Source organism: Phyllobates terribilis, unplaced genomic scaffold (genome assembly GCF_046119375.1).
Source record: "Phyllobates terribilis strain yellow unplaced genomic scaffold, ASM4611937v1 Scaffold_2__4_contigs__length_985480577, whole genome shotgun sequence".
In the NCBI taxonomy this organism is placed as follows: domain Eukaryota; kingdom Metazoa; phylum Chordata; class Amphibia; order Anura; family Dendrobatidae; genus Phyllobates; species Phyllobates terribilis.
The window spans coordinates 547,937,576-547,963,178 of record NW_027362762.1 but is presented as its reverse complement, the minus strand read 5'-3'; the positions used below and the strand labels follow the sequence as shown (position 1 = coordinate 547,963,178).

The 25,603-nt window shown below is 41.9% G+C and overlaps 1 protein-coding gene across 4 annotated transcripts in view; it reads left to right on the top strand.

The window, feature by feature from the left end:
* Positions 1-25,603, top strand: part of HIVEP3 (HIVEP zinc finger 3) — a 388,269-nt gene that overhangs the window by 61,525 nt on the left and 301,141 nt on the right. For all 4 annotated transcript variants that reach the window (XM_073666393.1, XM_073666394.1, XM_073666397.1 and 1 more), the window contains exon 2: positions 70-117. The gene's annotated coding sequence lies outside the window, so the exon portion shown is untranslated. The remainder of the gene's footprint in view (positions 1-69; positions 118-25,603) is intronic.

Here is a 25,603-nt window from a genome sequence, read left to right as displayed (position 1 = left end):
TATTAAATATAACAAAAAGTTCTGTTAGTAAGAATTTGGTACTAATATTTTCCCAATTCTATTTTACAGTGGGTGCTTTGTAATGTTGATGGAGAAGTCCTTTTGACAGTCTGACAGGTGAGATGTCTCTTTGCTTTTAGTTGTTTTTCATTGTTTTTAGTTATATTTATGCTAAATTGTATATTCTTACATCTTGTTACATTAAAAGAAGAAAACACTTCCACTCCCATTGGTTACGGTATATAATAATATTTTTCCCACAAAGGGAATGTCAAAAAACAATCAATACTTAACCTTTCAAGAGATTGATGCTCCGCTTCCTGTACCCCTCCAGTCCCAGCACTCTCTTTCATTCTGGGCAGCTTGCTATGTGTCATGGCAGAGGTCAGTTATTGGCCACATTGATTACATGCTTAGATAGCATGTGACTAGCTGCCGTTAAAGGGGTTGTTCCATAAACAAATCACACAGGTCTGCAAGGGGAAAATTGTTTGAAAAGTAAGAAGTGATTTTGATATACTTTTGATCCCTAAACTCAGTAAAAATATTGAAAAAATGCCATCACATACAGTTTGTAAAAAGGTGGTAGTTTGCAGCCAAAAATTCTAAGGGGGACTCCTACACCTCTATTGAGGCCTGATATTAATTGTCAGCGTCGACTAGTAACAATTAATATACAACTTAGTAATGCCTTAACATTATCTGTTCCTTATACTGTATACCATACTGAGACTAAATCGTGTACTAATAAAGAATATTTATTACACCCACATAAGTCTACAGTCCATTACATACATATATATTTATACCCAAGCTGGTGACTATAAAATATATATATATATATATATATATATATTTACACATACACACATATATTGGTACTACAACACTAATACAGTAATAGCAAAACAATATCACACATTCAAACCCACAATTACCTAGTAATGTACCACCCACGTTACCTAATTACACACATGAAATATCGCCTACAATAACTGTCCCTATATATAAATCAAGGGGTTAATAGATATATATGGATAGAGGGGGTCAATGCAGGAGTACAGGGTATGTAGGGCCCAGAGAGTAAGGGGTTACAGGGAATTAGGGGGTAAGTGGATGCTCAGCCAGGTATGCTCCTCATGATGCCAGTGGAGGAAGAGAGAGAGAGGACATGTGTGTCTGAGATATTTATGTCCATCAGATAACGCGTGTCCAGTCCCAGGTGTGGGGGAACGATGGCCCATTTTCCCCCACCCGCTGGCTATAGTTCATTGTTCATTCCTGGCTGAACATGTTTATCAGCAAGTGCCTGGACACTCTTGTCTCCACTCCTCCCCCTCTCAGCAAACAGGCCGTGGTATTATTATATATGTGGGGATCATCAGAGGGGGCATTATTCATATGGAATTCATATGGGGGATTATATATATAGATAAATATATCTGCATACATTCGTAACATGCAAACATATATATATATATATATATATATATATATATATATATATATATATATATATATATATATATATATATATATATATACAAAGTGGGTGCGGAAAGTATTCAGACCCCTTTAAATTTTTCACTCTTTGTTTCATTGCAGCATTTGGTAAATTCTAAAAAGTTCATTTTTTTTCTCATTAACGTACTCTCTGCACCTCATCTTGACTGAAAAAACAGAAATTTAGAATTTTTTGCAAATTTATTAAAGAAAGACTGAAATATCACATGGTCGTAAGTATTCAGACCCTTTGCTCAGTATTGAGTAGAAACACCATTTTGAGCTAGCACAGCCATGAGTCGTCTTGGGAATGATGCAACAAGTTTTTTACACCTGGATTTGGGGATCCGCTGCCATTCTTCCTTGCAGATCCTCTCCAGTTCCGTCAGGTTGAATGGTGAACGTTCGTGGACAGCCATTTCAGGTCTCTCCAGAGATGCTCAATGGGGTTTAGGTCAGGGCTCTGGCTGGGCCAGTCAAGAATGGTCACAGAGTTGTTCTGAAACCACTCCTTTGTTATTTTAGCTGTGTGCTTAGGGTCATTGTCTTGTTGGAAGGTGAACCTTCGGCCAAGTCTGAGGTCCAGAGCGCTCTGGAAGAGGTTTTCATCCAGGATATCTCTGTACTTGGCTGCATTCATGTTTCCTTCAATTGCAACCAGTTGTCCTGTCCCTGCAGCTGAAAAACATCTGCCACCACCATGTTTCACTGTTGGGATTGTATTGGGCGGGTGATGAGCAGTGCCTGGTTTTCTCCACATATAGCGCTTAGAATTATCACCAAAAAGTTCTATCTTCATCTGATCAAATCAGAGAATCTTATTTCTCACAGTCTGGGAGTCCTTCATGTGTTTTTGAGCAAACTCTATGTGGGCTTTTATATGTCTTGCACTGAGGAGAGGCTTCCGTCGGGCTATTCTGCCATAAAAGCCTGACTGGTGGAGGGCTGCAGTGATAGTTGACTTTGTGGAATTTTCTCCCATCTCCCTACTGCATCTCTGGAGCTCAGCCACAGTGATCTTGGGGTTCTTTTTACCTCTCTCACCAAGGCTCTTCTCCCACGATTTCTCAGTTTGGCTGGACGGCCAGGTCTAGGAAGACTTCTGGTGGTCCCAAACTTCTTCCATTTAAGGATTATGGAGGCCATTGTGCTCATAGGAACCTTGAGTACTGCAGACATTCTTTTGTAACCTTGGCCAGATCTGTGTCTTGCCACAATTTTGCCTCTGAGCTCCTTGGGCAGTTCCTTTGAGCTCATGATTCTCATTTGGTCTGACATGCACTGTGAGCTGTGAGGTCTTATATAGACAGGTGTGTGTGCCTTTCCAAATCAAGTCCTATCAGTTTAATTAAACACAGCTGGACTCCAATGAAGGAGTAGAACCATCTCAAGGAGGATCACAAGGAAATGGACAGCATGTGACTTAAATATGAGTGTCTGAGCAAAGGGTCTGAATACTTATGACCATGTGATATTTCAGTTTTTCTTTTTTACTAAATTTGCAAAAATTTCTATATTTCTGTTTTTTTCAGTCAAGATGGGGTGTAGAGTGTACTTTAATGAGAAAAAAATGAACTTTTTAGAATTTAGCAAATGGCTGCAATGAAACAAAGAGTGAAAAATTTTAAGGGGTCGGAATACTTTCCGCATATATATACTGTACATTTTGGGGCACTTCCCTTCTACAGAGTTTTTTCGCAAACACTCACTCCATAGGCTTTTTCTTTCACCATACTTTGACCCCTTTTAATGACTTTTGGTGGATGATTTTAGTGTCATTGGATTGGTTAGAAATTAATGGATGCTGTGCTACGATTGGCTGCTGTGGGCAGAGAAGATTTTCTTAACCCAGCTTCCAAAGAGTGTGGTGGTGTCCATAGCATCCAATCATAGCATATCTTTAATTTTACCTCAGCAGTATAAGAAATGAAAGCTGCGCTGTGATTGGTTGTTATGGGCAGTAAAGACAGACTTTAATTGTAGTCACAATTTATAACAGTGTGATGGTGTCCATAGCAACCAATCAGAACATAGCTTTCATTTTCATTTTACCTCAGCAGTATAAGAACTAAAAGCTGCACTGTGATTGGCTGCTATGGGGGACAGATTTTCTTTTAGACAGAGTTCATAAGAGTGTGGTGGTGTGCTTACCACGATTCCTTTCAGTATTTAGTGGTTGTGGTGGATTAAGCTTCTGTTTCTAACAAAGTGATCAAAATGGCTACAAGGGGGTGTCTTAGAAAAGTGTATTATGTGGACTTTGATGTAAAACTACAGGGTGGAAAATAAGTATTTGATACATTGCTGATCTTGCAAGTTTTCCCACCTTCAAAGAATGGAGGGGTCTGTAATTTTTATCGTAGGTACACTTCAACTGAGAGACAGAGTCTTAAAAAAATCCAGAAAATCATATTGTATGAGTTTTACATAATTCAATTGCATTTTATTGCATTAAATTACATTAAGTATTTGATACAATAGAAAAGCAGAACTTAATATCTAGTACAGAAACCTTTGTTTGCAATTACAGAGATCTGATGTTTCCTGTAGTTCTTGACCAAGTTTGCACACACTGCTTCAGGGAGTTTGGCCCACTCCTCCATACAGATCTTCTCCAGATCTTTCAGGTTTCAGGGCTGTTGCTGGGCAACATTGAGTATCCGCTCCATGCAAAATTTTCTATTGGGTTCAGGTCTGGAGACTGGCTAGGCCACTCCAGGACCTTGAAATGCTTCTTCCGGAGCCACTCCTTAATTTCCCTGACTGTGTTTTGGGTCATTGTCATGCTGGAAGATCCATCCACGACCCATCTTCAATGCTCTTACTGGGGGAAGGAGGTTGTTGGCCAAAATCTCACAATACATGTCTCCATACATCCTCCCTTCAATACGGTGCAGTCGTCCTGTACCCTTTGCAGAAAAGCACCCCCAAAGTATGATGTTTCCCTCACCCTGCTTCACGGTTGGGATGGTGTTCTTGGGGTTGGACCTGTAGAAGCGCTGACACGTGCGAAACAGCTGTCGCCCAGGAATAGTGTACCGCTGTCTAGCCCCACATGTTGCTTTTAAAGTGATACAATAAAGGAGTACGTTTTATGGACCGGTGAGTGCTATCCCTTTTTTTCTTATTTGTTTACATGTACTCATCCTTCTTCTTCCTCCATACACGGCGAATGGAGTTGAAACTACAAAGTTGTATTTTGGTCTCATCTGACCACTTGACATTCTCCCATGCCTCCTCTGGATCATCCAGATGGTCATTGGCAAACTTCAAACGTGCCTCGACATGTGCAGCGTGCCCTGCAGGATTGTAATCCATGACTGCATTTGAGACTGTGGTCCTAGCTTTGTTCAGGTCATTGACCTGGTCCTCCTATGTAGTTCTGAGCTGATTCCTGGCCTTTCTCAGAATCATACTTATTCCACGAGGCGAGATCTTACATGGAGCCCCAGATCAAGGAAAATTGACAGTCATCTTGTGTTTCTTCCATTTTCTAATAATTGTGCCAACAGTTGTTGCCTTCTCACCAAGCTGCTTGCCTATTGTCCTGTAGCCCATCTCAACCTTGTGCAGGTCTACAATTTTGTCCCTTCTGTCCTTAAACAGTTCTTTGGTCTTGCCCATGGTGGAGAGGTTGGAGTGTGATTGATTGAATGTGTGGACAGGTGTCTTTTATACAGGTAACAAGTACAAACAGGTTCAGTTAATACAGATAATGAGTGCAGAGTAAGAGGGATTCTTAAAGAAAAATTAACAGGTCTGTGAGAGCCAGAATTCTTGCTGGTTGGTTGGTGATCAAATACTTATTCATGAAATAAAATGCAATATAATTATTTAAAAATTATAAAATCTGATTTTCTGTTTTTTAGTTTTAGATTCTGTCTCTCACAGTTGAAGTGTACCCATGATAAAAATGACAGACCTCTTCATTCTTTGTAGGTGGGGAAATTTGCAAAATCGGCAGTGTATCAAATGCCATATCAAATACTTATTTTCCCCACTGTAGGTGACCAGGACAAGTCTTGGGCTCCACATGTAGTGTGTTCTGTTTGTGTAGAACTACGACAGTGGTCTAAATTGAAGAAAGAGAGATTTTGTTTTGGCGTGCTTATGATCTGGAGGGAACTGCAATATCATAGTGATGACTGATGCTTTTGTACTTGTAACCTGAAGGGATTCAACCTTAAAAATAAGAAGGAGAGTATATACCTGGACCTCCAGTCAGCGATTCGCCTTGTGCCAAGTCAGGGACTTGGACCTTCCTAAACATTCTGCAGAACTTTTAGGCTCTAGACTAAAGGAAAACAGCCTGCTAGCTCCCGATACCTTTTTTTCATGGTGCAGAAGCAGAGTTAAGGAATTCCTTCCATATTTTTCTCAAGACAGTACTCTAGTGCATTGCATTGATATTCCTGGGCTGATGGAAAAATTGATTAATCCCCAAAAAAGTCTGAAAACTATGCTACTGCACAATGGCAGCTAGTATGCTTCAGTGCCTGTAGGGCATTCTATGCACTTGAAGGAAAGCTATAAGAATTTAGACTTTATTCTTAAGAAACCTAACTACAAGGACCAAAGATGTGGTGGTCTAAATCTGTGGTGATCTAAAAGTTCTCTCTTTGCTCCTTGGGCAGCAAGGAGGAAACACGAAGTACCCATGCTTTTTGTGTGAATGGGACAGCCGGGATAGAACTCATCACTGGAGCCCAAAAAGCTGGTCAATTACAACATGTTTGCAACCTGGACTCAAGAACATAGTTACAGAAAGTTTACTTTATCCCTCTAAAGTTCTCCTGGAACCACTCCACATTAAGGTTGGACTGATGAAATAGTTTGTGCAAGCTCTACCGAAAGAGAAAGAGAGTTTAAAGTACCTGTTTATCAGGTTTCAGGGACTGTCCGAAGCAAAACTGAAGGAAGGCATTTTTGTGGGTCCGGACATTTGGAAAGTCATGAAGGACGACGTGTTCTGAACAAAAATTAAAGCTGTTGTGAAAAAGGCTTGGGATTCTTTTAACCCATTCCTGACATTTGTAGTTTATTTATACGTCATCATCGGGAAGGACTTCCCGACTGATGCATTATATATACGTCATGGCGATCGCTGCCGGGTGTCAGCTGATTCTGACAGCTGACACCCGAGATTCAGGGTCTCTTTTACCTGCTAAATACTGCGATCGCAGCATTAGCATGCAGGCTGATCGGGCCATCATCATGAGGCCCATCGTTGCCATGGTGATCCTATGTTGTCATTACGATATTCGGGTCACCAGAGCTAGCAAATTTGCTAGATCATACACAGGGCATGATCTAACAAGTTTGCCTGACAGTACAACGCTGACAGTTTGCATAGCATAGGAATGCTCCTGCATCCCTGTGCTATACAAGCGATCAGCCTGCAAAAAGTGAAAGTCCCATTCGTGGGACAAAGTGAAATATTAAAAAAAAAAGTGAAAAAAAATTGTAAAATATTGTTTAGAAAATCACAAATTAATAATAAAAAAATATACATATTGTGCCCATAAATAAATATTTTTATGAAAAAAAAAAAAAGTGCACATTTCATATTGCTGCATCCAGAAAGACCTGACCTATTAAACTGTCCCACTAGTTAACCCCTTCAGTTAACACTGTAAAAAAGGAATAAAAAATGAGGCAAAAAACTATGCTTTAGGCTATGTGCCCACGTTGCATTTATGAAGCAGAAAATTTCTGCTTCATTTCTGCAAGTCCTCTCCCGGAAAAACGCATGCGGAATTCCGCACGCGTTTATCGTGCATTTTTCGCGCGTTTATCACGCGTTTTCCACATGCGGAATTGCCTTGCGTTTTTTATGCATTGGACAAAGGCAATTCTGCTTGCGGAAACGCAAAATTAATTGACATGCTGCGGATTTTTGAACGCAGCATAAACGCTGCGGAAAAATCCGCAGCATGTGCATAGAACTTGCGGAATCCCATTGGGGACCATGGGATGTGGGTTACCAAGCGTTTTACAAGCGTTTCCGCTGCGGAAATTCCGCATCAAAAACGCTTGAAAAACGCTACGTGGGCACACAGCCTTATCATGATACTGCTGAACAAAAAGTGGAATAAAATGCGATCAAAAAGACAAACTTAAATAAAAATGGTACCGCTGAAAATATCATCTTGTTTTCTCAAAAAATAAGCCGCCATACAGCTCCATCAGCAGAAAAATAAAAAAAGTTACATCTCTCAGAATAAAGCTATGAAAAAATAATTATTTTTTTCTACAAAATAGTTTTTATTGTGTAAAAGCACCAAAACATAAAATAACTGTATAAATGTGGTATCGCTGTAATCGTACTGACCCGAAGAATAAAGCTGCCATATCAATTTTACAACACGCGGAACGGCATAAAAAAAACAAAAACACAATTCCTGAATTGCTGTTTTTTTGTTCATTCTGCCTCCCAAAAGTCAGAGTAGAAAGCGATCAAAAAATGTCTCATGCCCGAAAATGATACCAATATAAACGTCAACTCATCCCACAAAAAAACAAGCCCTCACATGACTCTCTCGGCCGAAATATGGAAAAATTATAGGTCTCAAAATATGGCAATGCAAAAACTAGTTTTTGCAATAAAAAGCTTCTTTTAGTGTGTGACAGGTACCAAACATAAAAACCCAATATAAATCTGGTATCGCTGTAATCACACCGACCCGAAGAATAAAGTCACCTAATCACTTGTAACCGAACGAGGAACGTTGTAAAAAATAAATCAAACCAAATCTTCACCTGCTGTTGATTTGTTCATTCTGCCTCCCAAAGAATGGAGAAAGGCTCACACTTATCCTGCGCTCTGTGCTGAGCGCTTACACCGGGTTTCCTTGTAAATTTCTGAAATGCGTGATTCAGATGGAACCCCCGGCGAAAGATTCACTATAATGTGGCAGATGGAGGTACTGTGGACATCGTACGACATGTGATCCAGCCTTTTTATTAGGCGTGCATAAAAAAGTGCTGTCGGCCACAGTTTTGTGCACTTCTGAAATAAAAAGGACACTGCTGAACAGAGGCCAGACAGAGTGAATGGATCCCTCGGGGGTTTCATCTGAATCACATCATTCGGAGATTGTGATGGAAACCCTGGTATAAGTGCTCAGCATAGAGCGCGGGATATATATGATCCGAAATGTTATGTAAAATGTTCCTTACAAAAGCTTCAAATCAGTCCACAAAAAAAAGCAAGTCCCCACTCAGGTCCACCATCTGTTATCGGAAATATAATGGGCTTCCATGTTTCTGTTAGTACAAAGGCTCTGGAAAGCCCTATGGCTCCCCCCCCCCCCCCCAAAATAAATTCAGCAAATTCTGCACTCCAAATTCCAGATGCTGCCCCTCCCTTCGGAGCTCCACAGTGTGCCTAAACCTCAGTTAGCGTCCACATGTTTGGCATTTCTGTAGCGATGAGAGTCCACCTAATTTACAGTTGCCTGTCTCCATAAGCATGAGCTGGGCATAACGTACTGGTCACTACAATGTACTGGGCACTTCAGCATACTTGGCACTACAACGGCAGTTTGCAATTTTCACTCCGCAACATCTAATGCTGCTTGTTTCTGGAAAACACTCATGGAGTCAAACTAGTCCCTACACCTGTAGATACATTCTCAAAGGGGTATAATTTCCAAAATCTAGTCACTTGAGGGGGGATTCTGCTATTCTAGCACTTAGGAGCTCTGTTTATGGAGTCCCATACTATTCTAGAAAAATCTGCGCTTCAGGAGGCAAATAGCGCTCCGTCCCTCCCAAGTCTCGCCAAGTGGCTAAGCAGTACTGAACAGCCACATATGGGGTATTTCAACATTCAGCAGAAATTGTGGGACCAATTTTGGTGTCATTTTTACCAATTTCCCAGTGTAAAAATGTAAAATCTGGGGCTAGAACAAACTTTTGGTGGTAAAAATGAATTATTTTTTTCTTCACTGCCCAATGGTATAAAATTCTGTGACCCACCTGTGGTGTCAATATGATCACTGCACCCCTAGATGAACTCATTGAGAAGTGTTTGTAAAATGAGGTCTCTTATGGGACTGTTTTTCTGGCACCTCAGGGATTCTGCCAATGTGACATGGCACCCTCAAACCAGTGCAGCAAAATCTGAACTCCAATATAGTGCTTCTTCCCTTCTGAGCTTTGCACGTGCATCAAAAGTAGTTTTCGACCACATGTGGGGCATCGGTGTACACAGTAAAAAACAAAAACAAATTTTGGGGTCAATTTTCTCCTGCTGTCCTTGTGAAAATGAAAAAAATTGGGGCTAAAAACATTTTTGTAAGAAAAATATATTTTTTTCATTTTTACAGATGTTGTAAAATTTGGTGAATCACCTGTGGGTTCAAGGTGCTCACCACACATCTAAGTAAATTGCTTGAGGGGTCTAGTTTCCAAAATAGGGTCACTTGTGAGGGTTTTCCACTGTTTAGTCACATCGAGGGCTCTCTAAACGAGATATGACACCTTCAGACCATTCCATCAAAGTCTGCGTTCCAAAATGTCACTCCTTCCTTTCTAAGCCCTGCAGTGCGCCCAAACAATAGTTTCCCCCCACATATGGAGTATCTGTGCGCCCAGGAGAAATTGCACAACAAATTTTGGGGTCCATTTTCTCCTGTTACCCCTTTGAAAATTAAAAATTGGGGGCTAAAAAAACATTTTTGTGGGAAAATGGGATTTTTTTTTATTTTCACGCCTCTACGTTATAAACTTCTGTGAAGCACCTGGGGGTTCAAGGTACTCACCACTCATCTAGATAAATTCCCTGAGGGGTGTAGTTTCCAAAATGGGGTCACTTGGGGGTTTCCACTGTTTAGGCACATCAGGGGCTCAACAAATGCGACATGGCTAATTATTCCATCATTTTTTTTACATTCAAAAAGTCAAATGGCGCTCCTTCCCTTCTGAGCCATTAGTGGGAAAAATGTGAACATTTTATTCTTATGGCTCAATGTTATAAACGTCTGTGATGCACCTGGGGATTGAAGGTGCTCACCACACATCTAGATACGTTCCCTGATGTGTCTGGCGTTCCTTCCCTTCTGAGCCATGCGCCCAAACAGTGGTTTTCCCCCACATATGGGGTTATGGGGTATCAGTGTTTTCAAGAAAAATTGCACAACAAAATTTAGGGTCCATTTTTTCCCTTGCAAAAATAAAAAAAAATTGGGTCTAAAGTAAAGTTTTTGTGAAAAAAGTTAAATGTTCATTGTTTTCTTCCATATTCCAAAAATTCCTGTGAAGCACCTGAAGTTTATTAAAACTAATTGAATGTGGTTTTGAGCAACTTGAGGGGTGCCGTTTTTAGAATGGTGTCACTTTTGGGCATTTTCTGTCATAAAGGCCCCTCAGAGTCACTTCAAATGTGATGTGGTCCCTAAAAAAATGGTTTTGTAAATTTGATTGGAAAAATGAGAAATCGCTGGTCAACTTTTAACCCTTATAACTTCCCCCAAAAAAATTTTGGTTCCAAAATTGTGCTGATGTAAAGTAGACATGTGGGAAATGTTATTTTTTAACTATTTTGTGTGACATATCTCTCTGATTTAGGGGCATAAAAATGTAAAAATTGCGAAATTTTCGCCAAGTTTCTTTTTCACAAATAAACGCCAGTCATATGAAATGAATGTGACCACTATCATGAAGTACAATGTGTCACGAAAAAACAGTCTCGGAATCTCGGAATTACTGGGATCCGTTAAAGTGTTCCAGAGTTACTACCTCATAAAGTGACAGTGGTCAGAATTGTAAAATTTGGCCTGGTCATGTAGGTGAAAACAGGCTCGGAGGTGAAGGGGTTAAAGAAGTTGTGAAGAAATTTCTAGATAACAACAACGATCCAAACTTTTAAGTCCATCGTGGAGAACATGCTGAAACGTTTCAAAGCCTTGGGTTGCCTGATAAATTTGAAGTTAGATTTTTTAGATTCCCATTGGGCTATTTTCTTGAAAACCTTGGTGCTGTTAGCGAAGAGCAAGGTGAAAGATTTCATCAGAATATCAAGGAGATAGAACAACGATACCAAGGTAAATGGAACGTGATCATGATGGGGGACTTCTGCTGGATGTTTCACAGAGAAGATCCGCAGGCCTTCTATAAGAGAAAAGGTATCAAGAGACAGTTGTATGAAGCAAGGCTGCACCCTCTAGTCAGCCACGCCTACTGCACAGCCATGTCACTAGAGGGGTGCGGCCTCGCTCCATACAAGTGTATGGATAGAGGCCACGCCTACTAAACGAGCCCTGGCTAATGGGGAAGCATAAGTTTGCAGTCATACAGAGTGACTGCAGATTTATCGATTTGGACCGTACAACCCCTTTAATCAATAGATCTTTAAAAAAAATAAGTTCCACAATTGGATGTGTGTGCTGAAAAAACTGTTCCAGTGCTCAGCTAATCTTATATCACTGCTATGTGCTGTGTAATGGATGTGACTGACCATGCAGGAATATGGTTGACACCACATCTCCTGGCCAGGGGAGGAACCAAAAGAGAGTATATAGACATTTCAGCACGGGATCACAGCTGATTCTTTCTGTGAGGTAAAACTTTTCCTTGCCTGTTTCATCACATGAGCAAGTGTTTCTGCCTTGTCTCCAGCCCTCTGAGCTCATAATAAATCAAGTCAGTGACATATAAGCTTAGTGTCAGCTGGAGCTCCTACCTTACTGACTTGATTTAGGATGATTTAGGTCATACAGGTCTGATTTCAAACCTTTGGATATTTTCTCTCTAGAACATTCTGCCTTATAAGACTTAACTTTATAACACTATAACCAAAAACTCTGTGAAAGTTGCATTTAGGACAATCCTGTTTATAACCCCGTCAAACTTAAAATATTTAATGCCTTTCGGCTGATGGTTTGGCTGGTGGCCATCTCAGCTAATTCTTCCAAGCACAGGAGCGTTCGTTCGCCCGAGCACTCCTGAGTTCTCTATATCTGGTGACGATATCTATGGGATACAATACGGTTGGAAGTTCGAAACCAATATTTTGCTCAGCAATAAATTGTTTGGTGCTTCTATTTTCATTAGACTGTTGTCTGAACACATTGATAATAATAATAATCATTTTTATAGCGCAAACATATTCCGCAGCACTTTACAATTTTAGGCGGGACTTGTACAGGCAATAAAAACATTACAGAATGAGCATAACTCAGATATCAAAAGGAGTGAGGGCCCTGCTTGCAAGCTTACGGTCTATAAGGAAATAGGAGAGACACAAAGAGTAAATTGTACATATGTTGTATAATAGAGCCATAATATGCTAAATAGGGTAACTACATAACACTACATGAACTGGTCGCCAGCCAGTATGTGTACAGTACAGACAGAGGCTATTCAGTGCATGGATGGTATAAACATGATTTTGAAGAAAATTTTAATATGGGCCAAACTCGGACAGTTAGATAAGTGTGTTGAGGCGATAGGCCAGTCTGAAGAAAAGGGTTTTTAGGGCACGCTTAAAACTGTGGGTATTGGGAATTAATCGAATTGTCCTGGGTAGTGCATGTCAAAGGATTGGCGCAGGACAAGAGAAGTCTTGGAGACGGGAATGGGAGGTACGGATTATGGAGGATTTTAGTTTTAAGTCATTAACAGAACGGAGGGCACGGGTAGGGTGGTAGACTGAGACAGGGGAGGAGATGTAGAGTGGTGCTAAATCGAGCTTTGTGGGTAAGAGTGATAAGTTTATATTGAACTCTGTATTGGATGGGCTTCCAATGCAATGACTGGCACAGGGAAGAGGCATCGGTGTATGGGTTGGCGAGGAATATGATCCTGGCTGCTGTGTTCAGGATTGATTGGAGAGGGGAAAGTTTAGAAAGAGGGAGACCGATTAGTAAAGAGTTGCAACAGTCCAGATGAGAATGAATAAGAGCTACAGTAAGCGTTTTTGCCGAGTCAAAGGTGAGAAAAGTTCTAATTCTAGAGATGTTTTTGAGGTGTAAATGGCATGAGTGAGCGAGTGATTTGATGTGAGGAGTGAAGTAAAGATCTGAATCAAGTATGACCCCAAGGCAGCGGGCTTGTTGTTGGGGAATAATGGTGGAGCCACAAACGGAAATGGCAATATCGGGCATAGGTAAGTTAGTGGATATTGGTGGGCTCATCCGACATTAGCCTAATATTTATGGGGGACTTTAGTGACATGCATTTCTATAAGAGATCTAATTGGTTAGTCTTATTTTGCTACAGATTCTGTTCACTATTTAGAGAAGGCCTCATTTACATCATGTTTGGATGATGCATTCTCTAGTACATATTTTTACATCAAAAGTGGAATTGAAGTAAGGCTGTGTGCCCACTATGCGTTTTTTTAGCGTTTCCGCCGCAGAAACGCTTAAAAAACGCTTGGTAGAAGGTCTGCAATGTTCCCCAATGATAATCCATATGTGCTGAGCACATGCTGTGGAAATTTCCGCTGTGGACTATCCTTTCGGAAAAATCCGCAGCACTACCAATTACTTTGTGGAATCGCAGCGATTTGGCCGCCATAGACTTGCATTGAATCGCTTAATATCCGCATGACTACATGTGCACATGCGGATATTAAGCGTTTCAATGTGCGGATGGTACCCGGGTCTGGAGAAGAGGAGACTCTCATCCAGACCCGGGTACCATAGTACCTGTAAAAAAAATAAGAATTTAAAATAAAAAAAAACATTATGCTCATCTTCTGATGGCCCACGATCTTCTATCCGGTACGTCTTGGCTCCCCGGTGGCTCGCGATGGTGTAAAAGGACCTTCCATGACGTCATTCAGTCATGTGGCAGGTCACTCGACCGCTGACGTCAGCGGTCGCGTGACCTGTCACATGACAAAATGACGTCATGGAAGGTTCTTTTACACCACCGCGAGACACCGGAGAAGGAGATTGGGGGTCATCGGAAGGTGAGTATAATGTTTTTTTTATTTTTTACCATTTTATTACCAGTTGCATGGATTTATATAATGTGACCAAGTTGTCAAGCACTTTTCCAAGTGATGCTAAAATCGCTTGGAAAGCGCTTGACAACCCGCATGCGAAATCGCATGTGCAAAATGCGTGACAAACGCTTCTATCTCGCTGAAAAAACGCATGTACAATCCGCATGAGTTTTTTTCTGCCAGGGCGCTGCAGAAACGCTCAGGAAAAATCCGGAGCATTTGTGCATCGTGGGCTCTTAGCCTAAAGCTCAAACTACCAGAAAAACTTTCCTAAAGGTTTTGTCTCATGTTCTTAAACGGTTAAGATTGCAAAGTGCTTGTAAAAGACCAGCAACTTTGCAATTTACTTCTAATTAAAAATCCTCTTCATTCTCAAGAAGAGTGGAATTTTTACTTCTATAGTGTACATCTCTTTTCTTAGGTTACCGTAAACCCTGCAGTCTCAAAGAGGTGGGTTACTTAGGTAAGGTGCATGCAACACTTGAATGCTGTATGCCTTTAGAACCTGTTAGGCTATGTGCCCACGATGCGTTTTTTAAGCGTTTCCGCAGCGGCAATTCCGCTGCATAAACGTTTAAAAAACACTTGGTAGAAGGTCTGCCATGTTCCCCAATGATAATCTGCATGTGCTGTGCACGTGCTGCAGAAATTTCTGCTGTGGATTATCATTGCGGGAAAAAACACAGCACTACCAATTATTTTGCGGAAGCTCTGCTTTTTCGCCGCCATTGACTTGCATTGGAACGCATGGAATCCGCATCACTGGATCCGTACATGCGGAATCCATGCGTTTCGCGGATGGTACCCGGGTGTGGAGGAGAGGAGACTCTCCTCCAGACCCGGGGTACCATAGTACCTGTATAAAAAAGAATAAAATAAAATATAAATATGATACTTACCTTCTGATGGTCCCCGGTGTGCTTGTCTTGGCTTGCCGGCAGCTCGCGGTAGACTAAAGGACCTGCGCTGACATAATTCAGTCATGTGACGGGTCATGCAACCGCTGCCGTCGCCAGGTCCTTAAATCTACCGCGAGCTGCCGGTAAGCAGAGACAAGCACATCGGGGGCCATCAGAAGGTTTGTATATATTTATTTTTTATTTTTTAACATTCTTTCGGTCACACTATATAAATCCATGCCGGTTGCATGGATTTATATAGTGTGACCAAGTTGTCAAGCACTTTCCAAGTGATTCTAAAATCGCTTGGAAAGCGCTTGTCAACCCGCATGCGGAAATGCATGTGAAGAACGCTTCACTTCCACATGTTCCTGGCAGGAAAAACGCATGTACAATCCGCATGTACAATCCGCATGTACAATCCGCATGCGTTTTTTCTGCCAGGGAGATGCAGAAACGATCAGGAAATAATCCAGAGCATTTCCGCATCGTGGGCACATAGCCTAAAAGCAGTTCTGAAGCCGACCAGTCTCAGTGCCACTCTGCTTCTTCTATGCTGCAGAGGCAAAGCTGCCTCTGTAAGCAGCATGGGAGAGCCTTCAGTTCGGGCCAACGGCCTTTGTATCCCTCATTTATATCCCATTTTCCACTTTGCATGCTCTCTAATTTCCCGTTGTTTCTGTGTTCTTGTCTGGAATATACTGTAGCTACTATGATGCCTTTCATACACGGTACACAGAGACATGAGGGATTTGTGCACTCATGTCTCTTTGTAGCACGTTCAGAAGCCTCAGCATGGAGGATTTTATTCTGCAGTACTAATACTTAGCAGTGTAGTTGTGATTCCAGCTCTGGACTGAAATAGGGAAATTGTGCTGTAGTTGTCTAGTAAACATTTGTGTCGCCCTCTGAATGCTCTCTCACTGTGCTCATCCCCTTCATAAACTTCAATAGGTAGCTGCAGGTATCCGGGTTAGTCCTTAACTGCTGCCACTCATTCTAACAGCGTTCTGGTGTCACTACCACAGCGACACAATTGTCAACGTATCTTTTTTCACCCCTCTGCTCCCCCAGCACATGTTGGGATGTCAATCATGTTATTGTGGTTGTTATACCAGCACACTATTGGGGTGACTGACAGTGATCCCGGACTATTCTGGGGACCCGTAGTGTAAAAGTAGGGATTGTCGGACCTAAAGTACTGCAGCAAAGCAAAAAAGACCTAGTTTCAGGTCCAATAATCTGATGAAAAATGGAAAGCACTGAATGACTTCAGTGTGCTGTCCGTTTTTTAGCAGTGACCCATTCACTTGAAGGGTGAGTTCAGTCCCCAATGGAACACGAGCACTCCTGTGTATGGAGGAGGCAGGATAGATTGCTGACCAGTGAACGATGGTTCGGCCAGCAGCTACCTATTGTCTATGGGGGACCCAAAGGTTTGCTCAATAGGAAAATAGCTGTGGGAAAACCTCAAATATTATAAGATAGTACTATATGCTAATTGTCATTGATGACATGATTTTCAGGTGTGTGATCATTTTGAGCGTTTATTTGTGTACTGTGCATGTTTAGGTGGACAATCCCTTTTTAAAGCACCACTCCAGTGTTGTTGTTTTTTTAGTGCTGGAGTGGCACTTTAAATCTAAGCCCTCTGCACCCGGTCAAAAACTCACCCTCTGGTGTCTACACAGTTTTTTCGGTTCCGCTCTGGTTTCCCCTGGACCGTCAGAAGCTATGTCACAAGCTCTCCATGCAAGTCTATGAGAACCAGAACGAGGCCAGAACGAGGCTTTCATAGACCTGTATTGAAAAGTGACCTCCGTTTTGCTCTATGAAACACTGGAGCTGCAGGCAGGTCACTTTTCACCGGAGACCTACCGGAACGACGCTGGAAACGGATGAAGGCGACGGAAGGTGAGTATTAGACAGGGTGCAGGGGACTTATATTTAAAGCACCACTCTAGCAGTACAATAAAAAAAACACTGGAGTGGTGCTTTAAATGTTGTAGTCCCACATGTAAAGACCCCCCAAAACATCAAACTTATATTTGTTCATCATGTCGGCGCTCATATGACATTGCTATGCCAGGTGAGCGCTGCAGCCCATCAGCCGCCACTTATGTGCTGCTTCACTAACACTACTATCGGATGTCTGCTTTATGTCAGAGAGAAGTGTCTGCTAAGAAGCCCATCAGCAGCCGGTGATATGTTGCAGTGCTCAGGTGGCTCAACAATATTAAGCGAGCGCAGAGAGACCTGGTGTTGACATCGCTCCAGCGGTGCAGGTGCGAGAGGTGAATAGAAGGTGTTTTTTATAATTTTACATGGGACAATGCAGCATTTAAGAAGGGCTTGTCCAAGTTGGACCGCTCCTTTAAGATTGCCAGTGGCATAGAAGGCCCTTTTTTGTACAGTTTTGAGTGATGATCTTGTACAGCTTTTTATTCTGTTTATATGGTTGTGAGCTGCACAAGTTGCATTAAACTAGGGTGCTGGACAGAGGATTCTATGGACAGTAGTTATTGCTGAAGCACTTTTTTTGCTTCTGGCTGACATGTGACATGTTATTCTTGAATGGGAAATTTTCATGAAAATTGTTCCCTTTTACTTCCTTCATGAGTGGAGGTGGTTGGCGCTTCACTGAGCAAAAACAGTTTCATATATTCTCTGTGTGTTTGACTGTATGTTTTTCTTTCTTTTTTTTTAGCTTTTTGATTCCTTAGCTAAACCTAGCTAAAATAGGACATTTAATTTGCATAAATCAGTGATAATGATAAAAAATTGCCCAGGTTTTCATGCCAACCTGCTCCGTTTTACAATATTGCCCATGATGTGTTTTACAGTCACATTAAAAGAACCCTTCAGCCCATAACCGCATTGTAAAACAGGGTCGTTTTTAGCCAGTGGGACGCTACCGCAGCATGTGACCTCTGCCTTAAAGGTCAGGTAATTCATGTTTATGGCCAATTGTTTTTAGCTGCTGGTAAATATGGCCAGACTGTTCTTTAGTTCATATCTTAGGTAGTAGATGGCCACAATGGTTAATTATTTCCCAGCAATGGATTTTAAAAAACATAGTCTCAAAATATTTTTGATAGCTTCACAGAAGAGGACTACTTTAATTCCTTTTTTTAAAATGGCTCAGTTTCATTCAATATGCATTTTGGACTTCGGAAGACAGCAAGAAAGCAAAATGTAAAGGTTCATATTGGCGTACAGAAAAAAGTACCATGTGCCTTCTGTGGTGTACACATGCTGGTCTCTGGTCCCATGGCTCTGAGTCACTGTAACATTACAGCACCCTGAACTTCCCCCGAGCTCTGACCACATCCACCCAGCTCCACTGTGAGGTAGAGATATTTCTCAGGCCGCTATAAATACACTGTGATAGGAGGGTGCGTGGGCGCAGGAGAGACTTGCGGGGGAGGAAAACCCAGCTATATATAGGTACTTCCTCTCCACTGACACTAAAACTGGAAACAATGCAATCTTCAGAACATCATAAAGTGATTTGCTTCACATCTTCAGACTATATGTCATCAGCCCTCCCAGACACTATCAGTTTTCACTGGCAGCTGATGCTACACTTTGAGATCCCATTTGTATGATATGTTATTTTATTAAGGGGAAATAATTATAATTTGTAGACATTAAGGTATGAAAAAAACATGTAAAATTGCGCTACCTGTCATGTTTAGAGTCAGGGTCGGACTGGGGTGTCAGGGCCTGGGGCCCACAGGGGGAATTGACTCTAGGGGCCCACCCTACCGCTATATGCAAATACCTGTTAGCCGTTATCCCGGTTATAGTGGAGCGGCAGATGGGATGTTTGACCGCAGCAACATTCATTCTCTTTGGGACTTCCAAGAAAAAACAAGAGCAGCGCTCACAGTCACTGAGGGAATGAACGGATCATTCGTTAAGTCTCACATTTCGCTCCAGTCTAATAGGGATAATAATTCCACATTCTGCCAGTTGGGTCCCCTCCAATCAATAGCTTATCGCATATCCTGTGGAGAGGGGATTATTTTTTTTCGCCGGAGAACCCTTGTAAGTGCATCTCTGCCACTGTGTTCCAAGTATTTAATTTCTAATGGAAATAAAGAATCTTGTCCTAATTAATATAAGAGAGAACAAATGACCGCCATACACAACACAATCCACTATACCAACACCAATAATACCACATACAAGGGAGAAATACCGCCACACCATGATCAGACCACATATTTCCACCACATAGTGACCGAATAATACCACATACAAAGGACAAATACTGCCACAACATGACCAGGCCACGTATTACCACCACATAGTGACAGAATAATACCACATACAAGGTACAAATACTGCCACAACATGACCAGGCCACATATTACCACCACATAGTGACGAGTAATACCACATACAAGGGACAAATAGTGCCACACCATGACCAGAATACGTATTTCCACCACATAGTGACCGAATAATACCACATACAAAGGACAGATACTGCCACAACATGACCAGGCCACATATTACCACCACATAGTGACTGAATAATACCACATACAAGATACAGATACTGCTGCAACATGACCAGGCCACATATTACCACCACATAGTGACGAGTAATACCACATACAAGGGACAAATAGCGCCACACCATGACCAGACCACATATTTCCACCACATAGTGACCGAATAATACCACATACAAAGGACAAATACTGCCACAACATGACCAGGTCACATATTACCACCACATAGTGACTAAATAATACCACATACAAGGAACAAATAGCGCCACACCGTTACCACCCCCATAGTGACAGACTTCTACAATAATGATCATGAATGCAAACCACAATATTAACAACTCTGTTATTACCACCAGTGACATTATACACAGGAGCTCTGTATATAGTGTATAGTGTACAGGTAATACAGGGATCACCAGTGACATTATACACAGGTGCTCTGTATATAGTGTATAGTGTGAATGTACATGTAACACACTGACTCACCAGTGATGTCTCTAGGTGAAGTCCTTCATCTTCTCTTTTCTTCTTCATCTGGCACAGACTGACATTACTTCTTCCAGGCAGGACTTATCTCTGCAGAAAATAACAGTCATTTATAGCTGATCTCTTCCAGAGCACATTTCCCACTTTTCCCCAACTTCTACACTACGCCAGATCTAAAAAAAAAAAAATGACGTAGTGCCGCCATGCACAGTAACAGGACCCCCCTTTTTGTTCCCCCCCATGTAAAACAGTTACCTAAAAAGTAAATTATATTACAGTAGTAATAATGTACCTAATTGAATCCTAAAAAATAATTATGTTCCCCACTTGCCACCATGAACTAATAATGTATGTTCCTCATCCTGACCCCCTTTATTCAATAATGTGCCCCAGCCTGGTCCCCTATGTCTCTTATCCAGCTTGGCCCATATATCTGCATCCTGGCCCGCATATGTCCCTTGTCCAGCCTGGCCCCTATATGTGCCTTGTCCAGCTTGGCCCCTATATGTCCCTTGTCCAGCTTGGCCCCCATATTTCCAGCCTGGCCCCCATATGTCCCTTGTCCAGCCTGGCCCCCATATGTCCAGCCTGGCCCCCATATGTTCCTTGTCCAGCCTGGGCCCCATATGTCCCTCGTCCTGGACCCTCCATATATCCATCATGGCCCCCATATCACTTGTCCTGCCCCTCCCATATATCCATCCTGACCCCCATATCCCTTGTCCTGCCCCTCCCATATAGCCATCCTGGCCCCCATATCACTTGTCTTGCTCCTCTCATATAGCCATCCTGGCCTCCATATTCCTTGTCCTGTCCCCCTATATATCTATCCTGGCCCTCATATGCCCCTTGTCATGGACCCACATATATCCATCCTGGTTCCTTCTCCTGACCAACGCACCATGCCGCATCAACAGAAGGAACGAAAAGAAAAAGATTTCCCTTACATGCCTGCGCTCCTGTACGCCGCACGGAGCCCTCTACAGATCCGGAGTGCTTATATTAAAAGCGCTGATGTAAGTGGGCCTGTCGCAGCCGGCTAATGACAGTGACGCTCCGTGCGCGCGTCCCTGCACATACACTGCCTGTGCTTTTAAAGGGCCTGTGCCCCTAAAAACCACAGACTTTTTTTTTATTGTTCTTCCCCGCAGCAAGGGCCCACCGGGGAATTCCCCGAAACCCTGCCACGCCAGTCCGACTCTGTCTAGAGTCCACAAAAAGTGGTGACTACTGAGTCTCTGTGCTGTCTCTTCTTTTTTTTGTAGAAGTGCCGTTAGAGTTCCTATCACCAGTCCGGGGCTGCCCTTTTCATTTAAGAAAAAAGTGGGCAACCTCAGACTAGTGATTTTCCTAAAAAACATTCAAAAGTGGCCAGAAGGGTCCCTAATTTTCTTCTAAAGGAACCAACTTTTTAGCAAAAGTCAGGTGTCTGAATTTCTGGGTTCTGTTATTTCTTAATTAAAAAGGGTGGCCCCAGACAGGAAATAGGTACTCTTTAACCCCTTAACAAACAGCACCATACATGTACGGCGTTCATCGGCACAGGATGAATGGAAGTGACTCGGGAGTTTGGCCCAACCCATTCCCAGTAGATGATGTCTTTGTCATCTAGTCATTATCTGCCTTTACCGCAAATTGAGTGGAGCTCTGCCTGCAGCTGTCAGCCTGTTAAATGCAGCTGTAATTTTCTGACAGTGCCATTTACAATGCGTGTCCTGGGGGACGCTCTGTTCTAACCGCTTAGCGGTGCCCCTGTGACACAGTTGCAAGGTGCTGATGGGTTATCATGACAGCCAGGGGTCTTCTGAAGAACCCTGTGTCTGTGAACTCCAACTTTTGCTGGTGTTCATTGGAGACTGTGATTTACGCTATATACAGCAATACTTTATTGCATGATCGTAGGCTCAAGTCCACTAATGGGACTGACAAATACAGGAAAAAGTGGAATAAAAATGTTTTTAAAAAATTAAAAACCAAAAAAATTTGAATCACACCCTCTTTTCAGCCATTTAAAATAAAAATCTGAAAAATTGTAAACGTGTGATCTATCAAAATATAAAATTAATTAACCTAATTGGTAAATGCTGCAAAGTGAACACAAATCTAACCCCTGCTCAGAACTCTGGCCTCGACTGTAACTAGGGCTTCATTTTGGAGTAGGATTTGTGTTGCAAGCATTCTCCAAAAATCCTCCAAATGCTAGGGCTTATTTTCGGGGAAACACGGTATTTGATGCATTAGGTATCGTCACCTTTTGAGTACGAGCTCTGCAAGAAAAGCTCTTGGCTTACCAGGCTTCTTTTTTGCTAAGGTATTTATAATATTGTCACTGGAAAAACTGAAAATAGCTAATTTCTCACTTTACCAGGTCCCTTAATACACAGAGAGGCATTTTTTCATCCAAAAAAAAAAAGTTTGTCATTGAAATTTTACGTAACAATAAAACACACAGTTTCTGAAAATGCCTTATAAAAGTAGGTTCTCAGCTTCTATGACATTATATCAGCACCATGACTCATAGGGCAAGTGGGGTGCTCTCTAACCTCTTAAAATGACATGGATGTGATCTGTGATGGGCTGCAGCATCTACATGGCATTGTTCGGAGCAAATATCAGCAGATGAGACAGATTTCAGTCTGATCAGCTGGCCATTTACACAACTATTTTGGTCTGATTGCATACTAATTGGTCAGACATCTGTACATGTAAAGACACCCTTAGCAGTCACCTCAGTATCATGACAGGCAAAACTGTAATGAAAGGCAACACTGATATATAGCAAATTTGCCTTTTCAGAGAGGAAGAAGTCTTGAGCTCTAGTGTCAATTGGAAGTAGCAATCCTAAAAGTCAATATTGACTCTTTAATCCCTTAAGCCCGAGGGTGGTTTGCACGTTAATGACCAGGCCAGTTTTTACAATTCTGACCACTGTCACTTTATGAGGTAATTACTCTAGAACGCTTCATCGGATCCCCCTGATTCTGAGATTGTTTTTTCGTGACATATTGTACTTCATGATAGTGGTAAAATTTCTTCGATATCACTTGCGTTTATTTGTGAAAAAAACGGAAATTTGGCAAAAATTTGGAAATTTTGCAATTTTCAAAATTTTAATTTTTATGCCCTTAAATCAGAGAGATATGTCACACAAAATAGTTAATAAATAACATTTCCCACATGTCTACTTTACGTCAGCACAATTTTGGAACCAAAATTTTTTTTTGTTAGGGAGCTATAAGGGTTAAAAGTTGACCAGCGATTTCTCATTTTTCCAACAAAATTTACAAAACCATTTTTTTAGGGACCAAATCACATTTGAAGTCACTTTGAGAGGTCTTTATGACAGAAAATACCCAAAAGTGACACCATTCTAAAAACTGCACCCCTCAAGGTGCTCAAAACCACATTCAAGAACTTTATTAACCCTTCAGGTGCTTCACAGGAATTTTTGGAATGTGGAAGAAAAAAATGAACATTTAACTTTTTTCACAAAAATGTTACTTTAGACCCAATTTTTTTTATTTTTACAGGGGTAACAAGAAAAAATGGACCCCAAAATTTGTTGCGCAATTTCCCCTGGGCACGCAGATACCCAATATGTGGGGAAAAAACACTGTTTGGGCGCACGGCAGGGCTCGGAAGGGAAGGAGCGCCATTTGACTTTTTGATTGTAAAATTTGCTTGAATAATTAGCGGACGCCATGTTGCGTTTGGAGAGTCCCTGTGTGCCCAAACATTGGAGCTCCCCCACAAGTGACCCCATTTTGGAAACTAGACCCCCCAAGGCACCTATCTAGATGCATAGTGAGCACTTGGAACCACCAGGTGCTTCACAAATTGATTCATAAAAATGAAAAAGTTTTTTTTTCACTTTTTCATTTTTATTAATCAATTTGTGAAGCACCTGGGGGTTCCAAGTGCTCACTATGCATCTAGATAGGTGCCTTGGGGGGTCTAGTTTCCAAAATGGGGTCACTTGTGGGGGAGCTCCAATGTTTGGGCACACAAGGTCTCTCCAAACGCAACATGGTGTCCGCTAACAATTTGAGCCGATTTTCCATTCAATTTGTTAGCGAATACCATGTTGCATTTGGAGAGTCCCTGTGTGCCCAAACATTGGAGCTCCCCCACAAGTGACCCCATTTTGGAATCTAGACCCCGCAAGGCACCTTTCTAGATGCATAGTGAGCACTTGGAACCCCCAGGTGCTTCACAAATTGATTCGTAAAAATGAAAAAGTGAAAAAAAAAACACTTTTTCATTTTTATGAATCAATTTGTGAAGCACCTGGGGGTTCCAAGTGCTCACTATGTATCTATATAGGTGCCTTGGGGGGTCTAGTTTCCAAAATGGGGTCACTTGTGGGGGAGTTCCAATGTTTGGGCACACAGGGACTCTTCAAATGCAACATGGTGTCCGCTAACAAATTGTCGGCTCAAATTGATTCCTAAAAATGAAAAAGTGAAAAAAAAACACTTTTTCATTTTTATGAATCAATTTGTGAAGCACCTGGGGGTTCCAAGTGCTCACTATGCATCTAGATAGGTGCCTTGGGGGGTCTAGTTTCCAAAATGGGGTCACTTTTTCGGGAGCTCCAATGTTTGGGCACACAGGGCCTCTCCAAACGCAACATGGCGTCCGCTAACAATTTGAGCCGATTTTCCATTCAATTTGTTAGCGGACACCATGTCGCGTTTGGACAGCCTGTGATGTGCCTAAACAGTGGAGCTCCCCCACAAGTGACCCCATTTTGGAAACTATACCCCTCAAGGATTTTATTAAGGTGTATAGTGAACATTTTGAACCCAGAGGTACGACACAGAATTTGATAACATTAGGTCATCATATTGAATAAGTTGTCATTAGTCTTGAGCGCAAGTGCTCGCTACTTGAGTTTGCATCGGGTACTCAGGTATGCACCATGTACAGCGTGTGCTCGAGTGACATGCTCGAGTCCCTGCTCCGCATGTTTCACGGTTATTAGACACCCAAAAAAAAACATGCGGGGATCGCTCGTGCATGGCAGGCAATCCCCGTAAAGTTTTTTTGCCCGCGAAGCATATGGGGCGGAGACTCGAGCATGTCACTCAAATACCCACGATACTCAATGCATACCAGAGCACCCGATGCAAACTCAAGTAGCGAGCACTTGCGCTCAACACTAGTCGCCATATCGTCATCTTTTTTTCTTACTTTTGAAAAAAATCCCAACCCCATCACAACCCTAACCCCAAACC